The 15,585-nt window shown below is 45.9% G+C and overlaps 1 protein-coding gene across 2 annotated transcripts in view; it reads right to left on the reverse strand.

The window, feature by feature from the left end:
* LOC126354142 (uncharacterized) overlaps positions 1-15,010 on the reverse strand; it is a 285,667-nt gene extending 270,657 nt beyond the window's left edge. Inside the window, exon 1 of one of the 2 annotated variants that reach the window (XM_050003553.1) lies at positions 14,669-15,010. The gene's annotated coding sequence lies outside the window, so the exon portion shown is untranslated. The remainder of the gene's footprint in view (positions 1-14,668) is intronic. The other variant, XM_050003551.1, reaches the window with a different exon arrangement.
* Positions 15,011-15,585: the final 575 nt, after the last annotated feature.

Consider the following 15,585-nt stretch of genomic DNA (forward strand, 5'->3'; position numbering starts at 1 on the left):
TTTGTCATCGTCCCGTAATTTCTCTTCTGCCCATTGGCAGAAACGTACACGACGTTCAGATTTCTTCACGCGTTCTATTTAGCGACAAAGCGTCATTCACCAACAGCGGTAACGTAAACCAGCATAATATGCACTATTGGGCAACAGAAAATCCACGACGGTTGCATCAAGTGGAACATCAGTGACCTTGGTGGGCTAATGTATGGTGCGGCATTATGAGAGGAAAGATAATTGGCTCCCATTTTATCGATGGCAATGTAAATGGTGCAATGTATGCTGATTTCTTATGTAATGTTCTACCGATGTTAAAAGTGGCTCTGAGCTCCATGGGACTTAACTTCTGAGGTCATCAGTCTCCTATAACCTAGAACTACTTAAACCTAAGTAACCTAAGGACATCACATACATCCATGCCCGAGGCAGGATTCGAACCTGCGAATGTAGCGGTATCGCGGTTCCAGACTGTAGCGCCTAGAACCGCTCGGTCACCCCGCCGGCGGGAGGGAGCACAAAGACCGGGAAAGGAGAAGCGAAAGGCACAGGAAGGAGCAAGGCAGTTGACACTAGGAAGGGTGAAAAGTAAACGCTGGTTTGAAGCTGCACTCCATGAAATTCTACGCTTTTAGTAGAGTGTGTGGTGTCCGTTCTTTCGGACATGTCCGAAAGACAGGCGTCACGATTTCTTCTAGGTGATGTCCGCTGCTCGTGGTCTAGTGGCTAGCATTGCTACCTCTGGATCACGGGGTCCCAGGTTCGATTCCCGGCCGGGATGGGGATTGTCCATGTCATTTCATGATCATCCTCATCATTAGTGACACTGGCTAGAATGGACTGTGAAAAAACATTGGACTGTGAAAAAATTGGGACTTTGTATGGGAGCTGATGACCATGCAGATCAGAGCCCCACATACCAATCATCATCATCATTATTCTATAACTGATGCGCCTGAATGGGCAATGAATCCACTACCTTCAGTATGGATGCACATTTACTTTCGATCTCTAGCGGAACTGTAAAATTAGTGGGCATGGAGGACATGGATGGGGACTGTGTATAGGTGGTGCCAATTGGAAATGTCAGTCGGTCGATGAACGTGCCAAGCTAGTCTACGTATTTGGGATAAACTGTCTGCCCAGGTTTCGCAGTAGGGAACGGAACTACCAGTAAGCAGGAGACCCTGGGTTCGAGTACCGGCCCGCAACTCATGGTCGTGCGGTAGCGTACTCGCTTCCCGCACCCGTGTTTCCGGGTTCGATTCCCAGCGGGGTCAGGGATTTTCTCTGCCTCGTGATGGCTGGGAGTTGTGTGATGTCCTTAGGTTAGTTAGGTTTAAGTAGTTCTCAGAGCCATTTGAACCATTTGTTTTTTTGTTCGAGTACCAGACTGGCTCACATTTTCACTCATCACTGCTGATTCCACATAAAGTCCTGATGCAACTGATATCACTAGCTCCAGCCCTGTCCTTTCTCCCCCCTTCACCTCAGTTTACATTATACACTCCTGGAAATTGAAATAAGAACACCGTGAATTCATTGTCCCAGGAAGGGGAAACTTTATTGACACATTCCTGGGGTCAGATACATCACATGATCACACTGACAGAACTACAGGCACATAGACACAGGCAACAGAGCATGCAAAATGTCGGCACTAGTACAGGGTATATCCACCTTTCGCAGCAATGCAGGCTGCTATTCTCCCATGGAGACGATCGTAGAGATGCTGGATGTAGTCCTGTGGCTTGCCATGCCATTTCCACCTGGCGCCTCAGTTGGACCAGCGTTCGTGCTGGACATGCAGACCGCGTGAGACGACGCTTCATCCAGTCCCAAACATGCTCAATGGGGGACAGATCCGGAGATCTTGCTGGCCAGGGTAGTTGACTTACACCTTCTAGAGCACGTTGGGTGGCACGGGATACATGCGGACGTGCATTGTCCTGTTGGAACAGCAAGTTCCCTTGCCGGTCTAGGAATGGTAGAACGATGGGTTCGATGACGGTTTGGATGTACCGAGCACTATTCAGTGTCCCCTCGACGATCACCAGAGGTGTACGGCCAGTGTAGGAGATCGCTCTCCACACCATGATGCCGGGTGTTGGCCCTGTGTACCTCGGTCGTATGCAGTCCTGACTGTGGCGCTCACCTGCACTGCGCCAAACACGCATACGACCGTCATTGGCACCAAGGCAGAAGCGACTCTCATCGCTGAAGACGACACGTCTGCATTCGTCCCTCCATTCACGCCTGTCGCGACACCACTGGAGGTGGGCTGCACGATGTTGGGGCGTGAGCGGAAGACGGCCTAACGGTGTGCGGGACCGTAGCCCAGCTTCATGGAGACGGTTGCGAATGGTCCTCCCCGATACCCCAGGAGCAACAGTGTCCCTAATTTGCTGGGAAGTGGCGGTGCGGTCCCCTACGGCATTGCATAGGATCCTACAGTCTTGGCGTGCATCCGTGCGTCACTGCGGTCCGGTCCCAGGTCGACGGGCACGTGCACCTTCCGCCGACCACTGGCGACAACATCGATGTACTGTGGAGACCTCACGCCCCACGTGTTGAGCAATTCGGCGGTACGTCCACCCGGCCTCCCGCATGCCCACTATACGCCCTCGCTCAAAGTCCGTCAACTGCACATACGGTTCACGTCCACGCTGTCGCGGCATGCTACCAGTGTTACAGACTGCGATGGAGCTCCGTATGCGACGGCAAACTGGCTGACACTGACGGCGGCGGTGCACAAATGCTGCGCAGCTAGCGCCATTAGACGGCCAACACCGCGGTTCCTGGTGTGTCCGCTGTGCCGTGCGTGTGATCATTGCTTGTACAGCCCTCTCGCAGTGTCCGGAGCAAGTATGGTGGGTCTGAGACACCCGTGTCAATGTGTTCTTTTTTTCATTTCCAGGAGTGTACATTGGGCAAGCCTCTTCATCTCCGCATATCTATTGCAACGTACATCCATTTGAAACTACTTAATTTATTCATGACTTGTTCTTCTTCTACTAATATTACACCTCAAACATTACCAAATAACCAGTTTCCTAGCAGCTCAAGATGTATACTGTCAACTTATCCCTTCTTTTGGCCAAATTCTACGATAAAACTCTTCCGTCACTTGTTCGATTAGCTATCTGTTTATTAGTGACCGAATATACGCATCTAATTGTGAGAGTGCCTTTGTAATACACGAGCTCATTGCCAGGCTGTGAAGGTCCAAGGTATATCTACCAGCTGCCTTGTCATCCTCTGCCTTGGATCATAATGTGGATGCAGTATGCAGGTGCACGTGTTCAGTACACCGCTCTACCGGTCGTTTTACAGACTTTTTCCACCGTGGAGCCCCTACTGTTCAGTCAGGCAGCTCCTCAATTGGCATAACGAGGCTCCCCGTAACCAGTCCCCTCACCAAAGAAAATCCCTGGCAGTACCGGCAATGGAACCCGGGTTCTCCGCATTGTACCTATCTGTGGTGACCACCCAGCCAAGGAGGCAGACCTCCTTCTGTATTTCAAAAGCTTCAATTCTCTTTCTCTCTGTTCTGTTTACCGTCCCTATTGCAGTTCCGTAGAACATATTTTCGACGACTAATTTCAAAACAGAAATCCTAATTTCTATATTCGACGTTAACATATTTCTATTTTCTAGCATAGTTTTTCTTGCCATTGGCATTTTGTGTTTTATATTGTCTTCACATCTGACGTTGACACATGCTTTGCTGGATGAATAGCAAATATGGTCAACTACACTGGTGTGGCAAATTTGAGGATTTTTGCGTGGTGTGTGGCTGTCAAGTAATATAGCTGCATGAAACTTGGACCATACACAGGAAGAGCTGCTACAATATAGTACAGGAGGCAACTGAAAGGAACACGCAGTGTGACCAACAGAAATGACACTGAAGTCACTGCAGATTATGATTGACCCCCAGAGATTGCCAAAGACGCCACATGATTCTTAATAGCGTGTATCATCACCACAGATGTATGCTATCCAACGTGATTCTATGTTTCGCGTACGATTCGTAACGATTTCTTGCGGCAGGACGCATCTCTTGTGGTAGGGCGTTCCATTCCTCCGCTAGCACAGTTGACATCCGCTGGATTTTGGTTGGGGTGTGTGGGCGCGCTGTAATGGGTGTCCACTACGTATCACATACATGCCCGATGGATTTAAGTCGGGGCGTGGGGCATGGCAGCTCAGTTCTCTTCACCTGCTCGTCCGATGCGGTCGTCCACTGTCATCCACAAAAATGAAGTCGGAGCCTCATGCCATGGGGTAGGAGCGTGGTCCAAGGCGCCTTGTCACGGTCCGCGCTGCTCCCCCCCCCCCCTCCCTCCCCCTCCCACGAAGGTTCGAGTCCTCCCTCGGTCATGGGTGTGTATGTTGTCCTTACCGTAAGCTAGTTTAAGTTTGATTAAGTAGTGCGTAAGCTTGGGTTCAAATGGTTCAAGTGGCTCTGAGCACTATGGGATTCAACTTTTGAGGTCATCATCCCCCTGGAACTTAGAACTATTTAAACCTAACTAACCTAAGGATATCACACACATCCTTGCCATGCCCGAGGCAGGATTCCAACCTGCGACCGTAGTGGTCGCGTGGTTCCAGACTGTAGCGCCTAGAACCGCTTGGCCACTTCGGCGTGACCTCAGCAGTTTGGTCCCATAAGATCTTACCAAAAATTTCCAAATTTTCAGGGCCGCACCCCTAAAATGCTGTGCATGGGGAAGGAGTACGATGTCACAGTAACGTGACTGGTGAGTGTACCGAGCCTGGGTGCACTCCATGTTCCCACCTTTCGCCATATGAGAGTGCGTGCACCATACACGTGTCAGCACCTATCTTCTGAAGTATGGTCGTACTTAGCCTATCTCATACAATCCGCATATCAGAGGGAACATTTTGACCATGTTCATTCTCCGAAGTATTTTAATAACTCTGAAAGAGTGTCGTCTACTCTAAGTCATAGATCTTTCATCTCTCTGCCAAATTATTCTCTCAATATGGAATCACCCATTTATCTCCATTCACTTCCACTTTATGTTTCCCCCTGCAGCTCTCTCTTCATTGCTTGTTACTGGCTTCGCATCTGCGTTTTCCACATCCATGCAACTGTTTCTTTTCCTCCAAAGAGTTTTTCAATTTTTCTATAAGTTTCTACCTTCCTTAAGATATGGATTTTATAGAGCTCCGCACTTCTCCTCTAGACATGCTAGCTTTCTCTCAGTCTCGTATTTTAACTGTCTGTATTCGATTTTAGCTCTTTATTTGTTAGACTGTTTCATTTTCTCCCTTCATTATTAGCGACCCACAGTGCGGGAAAGTCGTGTTGCGTTGTGACTTTCGTCACATTTAGAGAACTGTTTTTGGGGTGAATGCATCTTTCATGGCGACAGTGAGAATCAAAGCCCTATTTATTAGGTCACAATCGTACGTAGCATCTACATATCTATGAGTGTTTTCGAATTCCGAAACTCATCTTCAGTTAGAGAGAAGGGCGTTTTGTAAGACATAATCTAGATCTTTCCCTGCATCTACTTACAACGTCCTCAGTGACATTGTAGCGAGAACGAAGTGCTTTTCTGGGCGGTAACATTAACCTGGCGTCTTGCTGCTTCGGTAAGTCCCACGTCGCACAGCAATAGGGCTCAGTCACCAGGTTCTATATAGGTGGTGATCCTGCTGAAGTGGAGTGTTTAGGGATGCCAGTTGTTATTTGTCAGCAACGTTTGTACTATACCTGTTTTAATACAGAAATTGCTTAGTCACAAGTCACGGAATCAGAATTTGCAATATGGGGGCTCTAGAATACACCGTTATATTCGCCACTTTGCTACACTTTAACACAGTTTTCTGACTTCACATAATGATAGACACTGACCACGACACGTGGCGTTCTGATAACTAATAACTTCACTTTATATCTTGTTTAACAGCTGATTTATGCACTCGCAACCGTTCTTTTAGAGACGCCCCGGTTACTGGACCGTGCATTTTGCATTTTGAGTGGCTCCTCGCGACTAACTCGCCCTGTCTTCCCGAGGGACAAGAGAGACCCCCTCCCCCCCTTTCTCCCTCAGCCAATAAGGAAACTTCTCCAAACTTTCAGCCAAGGGGCGTTCAGATCGCTGTTGCTAGGCCGATCTGACGTTAACGTATGCAGACATTGTGACGTAAGTTTGTCTCGGAACACTGTCTCAGATTGTAAGATCCTATTCCCGAATAGTCGGATCTTGTCCCTACTAAGGTTGCACAACATTGCCTCCTATGATTTCATCACTAATGGTCCTTGCTGACGCTTAATTGTTAAATGTACATGTAGCCTGGCTGCTGCTAACCATTCCCTACCGCATAAATATGCATAATACTTGGCACATGAAGGGAATGCACATATGCATTACATACTGCTTGAGAGATATTCTGTGCGAAATTGATAACCTGTGTCCCAAACGAATGGCAGCATTTTTTTCGAGTTTACGATATGCTCTGCGATACTGAGGAACAGAGAGACCTTAGGCTCGCTACTTTGTAATACACGCTTCAGTTCATTTCGTAAGTTTTCAGTGATACTGTGAGCAGTGTCCATGTGACGCAACTGCGAGGTCAAGCAGCTGCTGCTCGCTAGGAGGAAGGCTGCCGCAAAAGAGCTGAGAATGACTCAGCGGTAGCCGTCCACTTTCTGGCAGTTGTTTCATCTTTTGTTCGTTTAGAGAACTTAAGAGAACGTATGGCGCCAACAGATTGTAAGTTGCGAATCTCACTAAAGCTTACGCTGTCGGATTCTGGCGCGCATCTCACTTTTTCCTTCTAGCACAGTTCTACGAATTATTGCATCACGAAAGAGCTAACACGTCAGCAACTTTTTCTGTCAGTTCTTTGTGACATAACGCCATCGCCTACTTTTCTTCATTGCTGGTTGCTAGTGCATAGAAACTGCAGCTATTCAAATTCTCTGTGCGAAAATTAATGTAGACGGAAGAGAATATCTGGTGGAAATAGCAGTGCTTTTTCTCGGCCAGCCAGGCGTTACAGTGCGTGAAAAATGTCTGGTGTTGTCGAAACGCGCCTGTCGAATGGATCTCTTCTAGTATAAGATCCGTTACATACGCATGATTCGCAAAGAAGTGGATCGATTTGCAGACGACTGGGTCGGGCAGCCCAGAGTACAATATAGTTTATGAGAATCCTTAAATTTGTCTTTCTTTCATAACATTTCACAAGATTCCCCAAAGTGAGTTCTTAGCAAAATAAAAAGTTAATGTTAATACGTGAATTTAAAAATTTAGAAATTCATGTAGCTCTATGTAGAGGTGTTTGATTATAGGTGACTAATAGACCGACGGAAAAAATCGCAACACTAAAAAATAATAAATTTCAAGGTAACGTATTTACCTGATTCACAGTGCAGGATCACAGGTAGGCGCAAGACAAGCCATTGCAAATGTGAAATGGCCGGACATCATAACGGTGTAAGAGCCAGATTGTTGAATGCAAGCATGCAAACGTGCATGCATTGTGCTGTACAGGTGTCGGATGTCAGTTTTTGGAATGGAGTTCCGTGCCTGTTGCACTTGATCGGTCAATACAGTGACGATTAATGGTTCAAAATGGTTCATATGGCTCTGAGACCTATGGGACTTAACATCTGAGGTCATCAGTCCCCTAGAACTAGCACACTGGACTCGCATTCGGGAGGACGACGGTTCAATTCGACGTCCGGCCATCCTGATTTAGGTTTTCCGTGATTTCCCTAAAACGCTCCAGGCAAATGCCGGGATGGTTTCTTTGGAAGGGCACGGCCGACTTCCTTCCCTGTCCTTCCCTCATCCGACGAGACCGATGACCTATCTGTTTGGTCTCTTCCCCAAACAATCTAATCCCGTCCCGTAGAACTTAGATCTACTTAAACCTATCTAACCTAAGGACATCACACATTTCCATGCCTGAGGCAGGATTCGAACCGGCGACCGTAGCAGCCGCTTAGTTGACAGTTGTGGCTGGTTGTGGATGACTCTGGAGTTAACCTGCGATGATGTCGTATATGTGCTCGACTGGAGACAAATCTGGTGATCGAGCAGGTCAAGGCAACATGTTGGGTTACAACAACGGTATGTGGACGAGCGTTATCCAGTTGGAAAAGACCCCTTGGGATGCTGATCATGAATGGCAGCACAACAGATCTAATCACTAGATTGACGTACAAATTTGCACTCAGGGTACGTGGGATAATCACGAGAGTGCTCCCAGGTGAGGTGTAGTGGTCTAGCATACAGAGGTTGGTTGCAGGCTCTCAGCTGGTCACCTGCTAACCAACACACGCTCATCACTGGCGCCGGGACAGAACCAGCTTTCATCAGACAACATAACAGACCTCCATCCTGCCCTCTAATGACTCTCGCTTGACACCACTGAAGTCGCAAACGGTGGTGGTTTGGGGTAAGTGGTATGCACACTACACAGAGTCTGGTTCGCAGCTGTCCTTGAAGAAACCGATTTATAACAGTTACTTGTGTAATTGTGGTATCCAGTACTGCTCACATTGCTACTGTAGACGCAGTAAGGCGCTCTAGAGCCATAAACGGAACACGAAGGCCTTCCTCTCGGTTGCGCCACGGGGGCGTCCGGAGCCCGGTCTTCTTGCGACCGTACTCTCTCGTGACCATCGATGCCAGCAATCTTGTGCAGTGGCTACATTCCTGTCAAATCATTCTGCATTACCGTGGGAGAAACATGCAGCTTCTCGTTGTCCTATTACACCAATTCGTTCAAACTCCCTGAGGTGTTGATAATGGCGTCCTTGTCCTCTTAAATCCATTCTTGACTAACATCAACTCACGACGTCCAGTCTCAAAGGAAACTAACGCTCACGATCGTCACCGATCACGTCCATCAGAGCGTGTATTTAAACCAAACCATGATTTGCGTCATCATAATGGCACTACTAGCGCCTCTCTTACGCGACTGGTGCGAAATCTAAATAATCATTTTCCAGATGAAGAAACACGCCTACCAACTTTCGTTTATGTCGCACAACTCCATCTTTGTTTTGCAATTTTTTCCCGCCAGTGTATTTGAATAAGTAATGGTTGTATTTAGTACTTACGGTGAATAAGCGAGACCTGTGGGTCTGATCTGCCGCCTGCGGGCCAGAATACTTATTTCGAGCACACCCTCAGGATAGGTATGTGACCCATAGGTCGTGAAGTGGCGCTAGAAGTGATGCCCCAGCGTCACGGGGAAGGGGGAGCACGCGTGGTGGGAGGGGAAAGTTGGAGATAATGAGACCGGCCTTAGAATAACAAATCTGAGTTTACAGTTCCTTCTTGCTGTTTGGTCATCATCCTCTTCTGACTGGTTTGATGGTGCCCCACTACGGTTTTCTTCATCTCCGAGTAGCACATCACTTAACTAAAACTAAATTCTGTCAGAACAGGCCTCGGAAGGCCCAACGACACCGACCGATCGCCGTGTCATCCCCAACCGACAGGTATCACAGGATGCGAATAGGGAGGGGCATGTGGTTATCACACCGCTCTCCTAGCAGCTACTTGTGATTCTAACAGCTCTTCAATTGTCCTCACAAGGGCCGAGTGCACGGCGCTTGCCAAAAATGCTCGTCAGACGCGGATGTTCACCCATCCAAGTGCTATCTAAGCACGATAACTTCGGTGGTGTGACGGAAACCGGTGTTGCCACTGTGGCAAGGCCGTTGGCAGCAGACACACTTAACATCCTCAGTTATATGTGGTATATATTCCCATATCTGCCCTCTCCTACAATTTTTACCTCCATAGCTCCCTCTAGATCCATGGCAGTTGTTCTCTGATGCTTTAATACGTGCTCTATCACACTGTCCAGTTAGTTGTATGCACATATTCCTCAAATCTGCGGCTCTGTGGAAACTTTGTAATTTCTTACCTGTCTTATCTAATTTGTTTTCAACATTCTTCTGTATCAGCGTATCTCTAACGCTTCAGTTCTCATCTTCCCCGGTTTCTCACAGTCTACGACTGACTTGCATTATAAGCTGTGATCCAGAGATACTTTCTCATAACAATTTTTCCTCAGATTAAGGCCTCTGTTTGATTTTAATAGACATCGTTTGGCGAGAAATACTCTCTTTGCCTATGGTAGTCTCCTTCTTATGTTCTCCTTGCTTTGTCTACCATATCTTATTTTCCTTCCAAGGTAGAAGATTTCCTTCACTTCGTTTTCTATGTAGTTCACAATTCTGAGGTTAAATTTACCGATAATCTCATTTCTGCAATACCTCATTAGTTTCATCTTTCTACGGTGTACTCTCAGTCCCTATTCAGTGTCCCTTACAGAATTACATTCAACAATTCGATTCAACAAGGCCTGTCATTATTTCCCATTCTGACAGAACATAGAAACGTCAACAGCGAACCTTGTCGTTGGCATCGTTTTTTGCTGCATTTTAGTCCTATTGATAAACCTTTCTTTATGTTAGTATTTCGTTAAATTTTAGATAGACAGAGGCTCATAATATTAAAGTCAATGTACAATTCTCAACAGTGCACAGCCTTACACAGAAAATAATTTATGCTTTCTGGATTCCAATACATTCCTTTAAAAGTTATTTACGAACAAAAGTCAGTAACTGATGTATATGTGTATGAACAACAAGTATTCACGTATTGGCATTAGCTGGTACTTGGAACTGTTTTCGAACTTTCGAAGCAGTATGTGATTCTTTATACATATTTGCTTGTTACTTGTAAGAGATTGCAGAGTACTGCACTTACACATCCAAAGACAACCACTCATATACATAAAATACAAACATCAACGAAAATAAAGTATAGAAGTTCCTTGCATTTACTTCACAAGTTTTATATTAACTACATAAATAGTGACCTTAGAAGCGTAGCTGGAAGAATGATAATTTTCAGCTACATCAGTTGTACGAGCGTGTGAAATAAATTTTCGATCGTTTTAGATAATGTTCTATCTTATCATTCTGTACCAAGTCACGCATTTAATGATAACTACATTTACAGGCTTCTCATAGTGGAATGTTAGTACGAATGACATTAAATGACGTGGGTGTGTTTATGGTATGTCGTTGATAGTCGCTGCCCACGAAGAGGAGGGTCAGCCACGTACAGAAGATGAGACGCCCTGATACAATATTTTGTACGCAGCGTCTGCACGATAACGTCCCTTTGAAGCTGTGACTGTATCAGGTTCTGCCTCATCCGCAGAGAAGCAAGTTATGTTTAATTCATGCTTGTCACTCTGGAAAAAACGAGCGTGGCTTACATAAGGCGAGAGCCAGTGCTGCACTTCCATTCACAGTCTTATCTGATCACTCTGCTCTGCATTTAACGAAGCTTTGCTGATTACCCGCAACGAATACACGCTTACGCATATCTTCGTACCTTACTAGCAATCGCGAACATTATAATAAACTGCAATGTATAGTTAAAAAAACTGTACTTGAGTTGTCCGACCGAATGTATGAGTGAGTCGAAATAATCCTAACAGTGATAGGTGTCTTCACACAAACTCTTTCGAGTTGCGTAGCCATAGTCCAACATTTACTTAAACAAATGTTGTTAACTTCTCGAAACAGCTGTAGAAACGCATAAAATATTAATCAAATGCCAGTAACAATCGGAAAGGAAGTCTAAAGGTTTATTCACATTGACGTCCCTGAACGAAACGTAACAGAACGCGAAAACATTCCTGAGTGCTTTTCAAATTGCGTCATTCATACAGACCGTCCGAACGGAACCGGAATGATTCTCACCGTGCTAACTCATACAGGAGTAATAGATTTTACTGCCTTCATTGCCTCTGCGACACTTTGTGAAATTTCTGCAAAGACTTTATGAGTACACTTTTCCAACGGCCTGCATCTCTGACACCTTTCTGTCTGTAATTTAAAACGACGGGACGAGTACTAGCTTCAGTGTGGTGGCTCAGTTTGGAGATGGTCGAAAGATACACGGCCGAAATATTGAAAGAATTCATGTGGCTACAATCCCGGAATTTAATGGAGCCAGAGCCCATTCGTCTGCGAGTTCACATACCCTAATACGTACAGCCATGCTTTATTAGGAAAGGTGAGCACTGCAAGATTAACCAGTCAATTATGCGCAAACAGCGATAGCCAGGTGCAGTACAATCATGAGCGACAATGTCTGAGCTAGTCAGCACGTGCATTACTCTTACTTCCTATGGTTTCAGTTTGAGTTTGTACACCAGTACGTGAGCAGGTGCTACAACACAACACCCTAAAGTACTAAACGGCGCAACGGTTTTATCGGGCTTATTTCCAATCCCTCTGCTAACTCGTATAGGTTTTCTTAAACCAACATGCCACCTGCCGAAGATTGCGCCGGAACTTATGTGGTGATAAGGGGCTGCTGATATCATTTTTCAAAATTTTTCAGAAGTTGAAGTAGTCTAGAACAGTATCTTACCTGAGCAACAATAATATCCTCAGCAAATCATAGTTTCGGTTTCAGAAGAGTTGCTCTACTGAGAATGCCATTTACATGTTTGCGTACCAGATTTTACAAGCATTAAATAATAAAATAGCGTCGGTTGGCATTTACTGCGGCTGTCTAAGGCATTTGACTGTGTGAATCACAATATTCTCCTAGATGAATTATTTATGGGATTGATGGTGTAGCTTACCAATGAATAACGTCGTATATAACCAAAAGAATGCAGGAAGTTATATTTAATAATTCAAGAATTATAGTCCAGAGGCATATTTCTGACTGAGGAGAAATCACGTATGGGGCTTCGCAAAGCTCAGTCTCAGGTCCACTATGGTTCCTCAAGTATGAAAACTATATTCGGTTCAATATAGAAGCAGAATTAGATAATTTGGGAATGACTCTGGTATTGTAATCAGTCCAAGCATACATCCAGAAACAGAAGAAAATGGTAAACTAGGTTCTTAAAAATATTTCTGACTGGTTGTCTGCGAATGATCTCGGCCTCAAATTAAAAAAGACACAGGATATTCAGTTCTGCACATCTAGGGGTACCACACTTACGCTAAGTATAACGCGTGATGAGAAAGTAATAAATACGGTGGAAACTTTTCGGTGTGGCCGTGCGGTTCTAGGCGCTTCAGCCTGGAACCGCGTGATCGCTGCGGCCGCAGGTTCGAATCCTGCCTCGGGCATGGATGTGTGTGATGTCATTAGGTTAGTTAGATTTAAGTAGTTCTAAGTTCTAGGGGCCCGCTGACCACAGATGTTAAGTTGCATAGTGCTCAGAGCCATTTTTTTGTGGAAAATTCAAAATTCGCAGGTGTCCATATCACTGAGAATTTAAACTGGAGAAATAACATGTTGGAACTCCTAAAACAACTTAGTCCAGCACCATTAGCGCTTAGAATCATTAAAAATCTTGGTGAGGGACAACTCAGTAGGTGACATATTTTGAAATAGCCATATCGGGTAAATCATATTTCAGAAAGAAAGTATTCGTTGTCCGTAAACGTGCTCTAAGAATAATATGTGGCGCTCATGTAGAGGTCTGTTTAAGGAGTTATACATTCTGACTATTTATTTCCACATGAAGTTTGTTGCAGATAATCCAAATTGTTCAAAACGGGCAATGATGTAGATAACTGCAATATTAGAAGGGAAAATGACATTCATTACTCCACTTTAAGGTGGTGTGTACCACAAAAGTGGTGCACAATTTAGCTACAAATTTTGTTTGATCCCTTACCCAGTGATATTGGCTCTGAGCACTATGCGACTTAACTTCTGAGGTCATCAGTCGCCTAGAACTCAGAACTAATTAAACCTAACTAACCTAAGGACATCACACACATCCATGCCCGAGGCAGGATTCCAACCTGCGACCGTAGCGATCTCTCGCCTCCAGACTGTAGCGCCTAGAACCGCACGGCCACTGCGGCCGGCCCCAGTGATATAAAATGTCTGACAAACAGCAAAGTAAAATTTGGAAACAAACTGAGAAAGTTTCACCTTGACAATGCCTTTTACTCCGTAGAAGAATTTCTATTATTGTATTGTGCAACAGGTGGTGGGTAGGAAGTGATAACTTACATTTGTATGCCATTTTTATCCTTTGTCATTAAAAACCCATTAGAAATGTTCAGCACTTAGGCTTATGTACAAAATTAATTTGCAATGTGAATGTAAAATGATTCTTCCCTGCCGGCCGCCGTGACCGAGATGATCTAGGCGCTTCAGTCCGGAACCGCGCTGGTGCTACGGTCGCAGGTTCGAATCCTGCCTCGAGCATGGATGTGTGTGATGCCTTAGATTAGTTAGGTTTAAGTAGTTCTAAGTTCTAGCGGTCTGATGGCGTCAGATGTTAAGTCCCATAGTGCTTAGAGCTATTTGAACCATTTTGACTCCTCCCGCACTATTACGTTTTATTGTGCAAAGTGATCGCTGGAACCTTAAACTAAGTAACCAACGCTCCGGTACTGTATCCCGCACAACACCAGACACTGCTCTTGCATCGTAACTGAAAACCACTGTTTAATCAAACGGTCCTTAGTTATCGAAGGCGCCTCGCGGAATTGCGATGACTGGTCAAAAGTATACTCATTTTAATTGGGCGTGCCGGTTCTTACTAACACAACCCGGGCGCGTCCGGGCAGCACACTCTTTGGTCGGGCAAAGTTAGTACAGACACTTCTTACCTCTTTTTCACGGTGTTTCAAGGTCAGTGACTGAGCGGTAGTTGTCGGGCGTTGTGCTTCTTCTGCCGTAGACCGTCAACCGCGGAAACACTTTACACTGTGGTCAGTTTGCACTGCGAGAAGTCACTGCGCGGAGTAGTGGCAGAGTAAAGAGCGGGCGGAGTGGATGCTGGCTGGCGCCGCACGGCCGAGCTGGTGAGGCTGCGCCGGCGTGGCTTTCGCGACTGGTTGGCTGCTCGCCGTCCGCCGCCCGGTTATCTGGAGGCCGCAAGGCCGGCCGGCAGCTGAGCGCTTCGCGGCCACACCGCCGCGTCATCGCGAGGTGCTTTCCACCTGACGGCCGCCGCCACCTCTCGGCGACGCCGCGGCTGGACCGCCGACGCTGACGTCACCGACCCGTTTGTGGCTGCGCCGTCCTTCTCCTGCGCTCACTCACTTCCCAGTTACGACGGCGCACGGTTTCGCTCGAACTGACCTACGGCTACGAAGCGCGACGGTAAAGTCAACACCTCGAAACAGAAGACCAATTTAGTTTACACTGAACCGCCAAACAAACTGCCATAGGCTTGCCTATTCAAATGCAGAGATATGTTGATGGTGTTAGGACAGCAACCAGCCACAAATTTACTTTCAGTTCCTTTATTACCGGTTTCGAAAAGTTGTGATTCATCCTCAGACGGTTTACACGCTTTCTTTATGACACTTGGTGTGTTTTTACATATTAATTGTCCTAAAATATAAATAAACCATATTGTAAACACGCCACACACAGATGGTTGCGTTACAGATTTTCGTTGCATGTGACTTACGTGAAACGTCGGTTTCGAGTGTTTGTTTTCATAACATTCGTCCAACAAATGTAAGTGCATTCCCTCTGCATCCTCATTGTTGCACACATAAATAGTTCTCACTGTACA

This window comes from Schistocerca gregaria, chromosome 3, assembly GCF_023897955.1.
Source record: "Schistocerca gregaria isolate iqSchGreg1 chromosome 3, iqSchGreg1.2, whole genome shotgun sequence".
In the NCBI taxonomy this organism is placed as follows: Eukaryota; Metazoa; Arthropoda; class Insecta; order Orthoptera; family Acrididae; genus Schistocerca; species Schistocerca gregaria.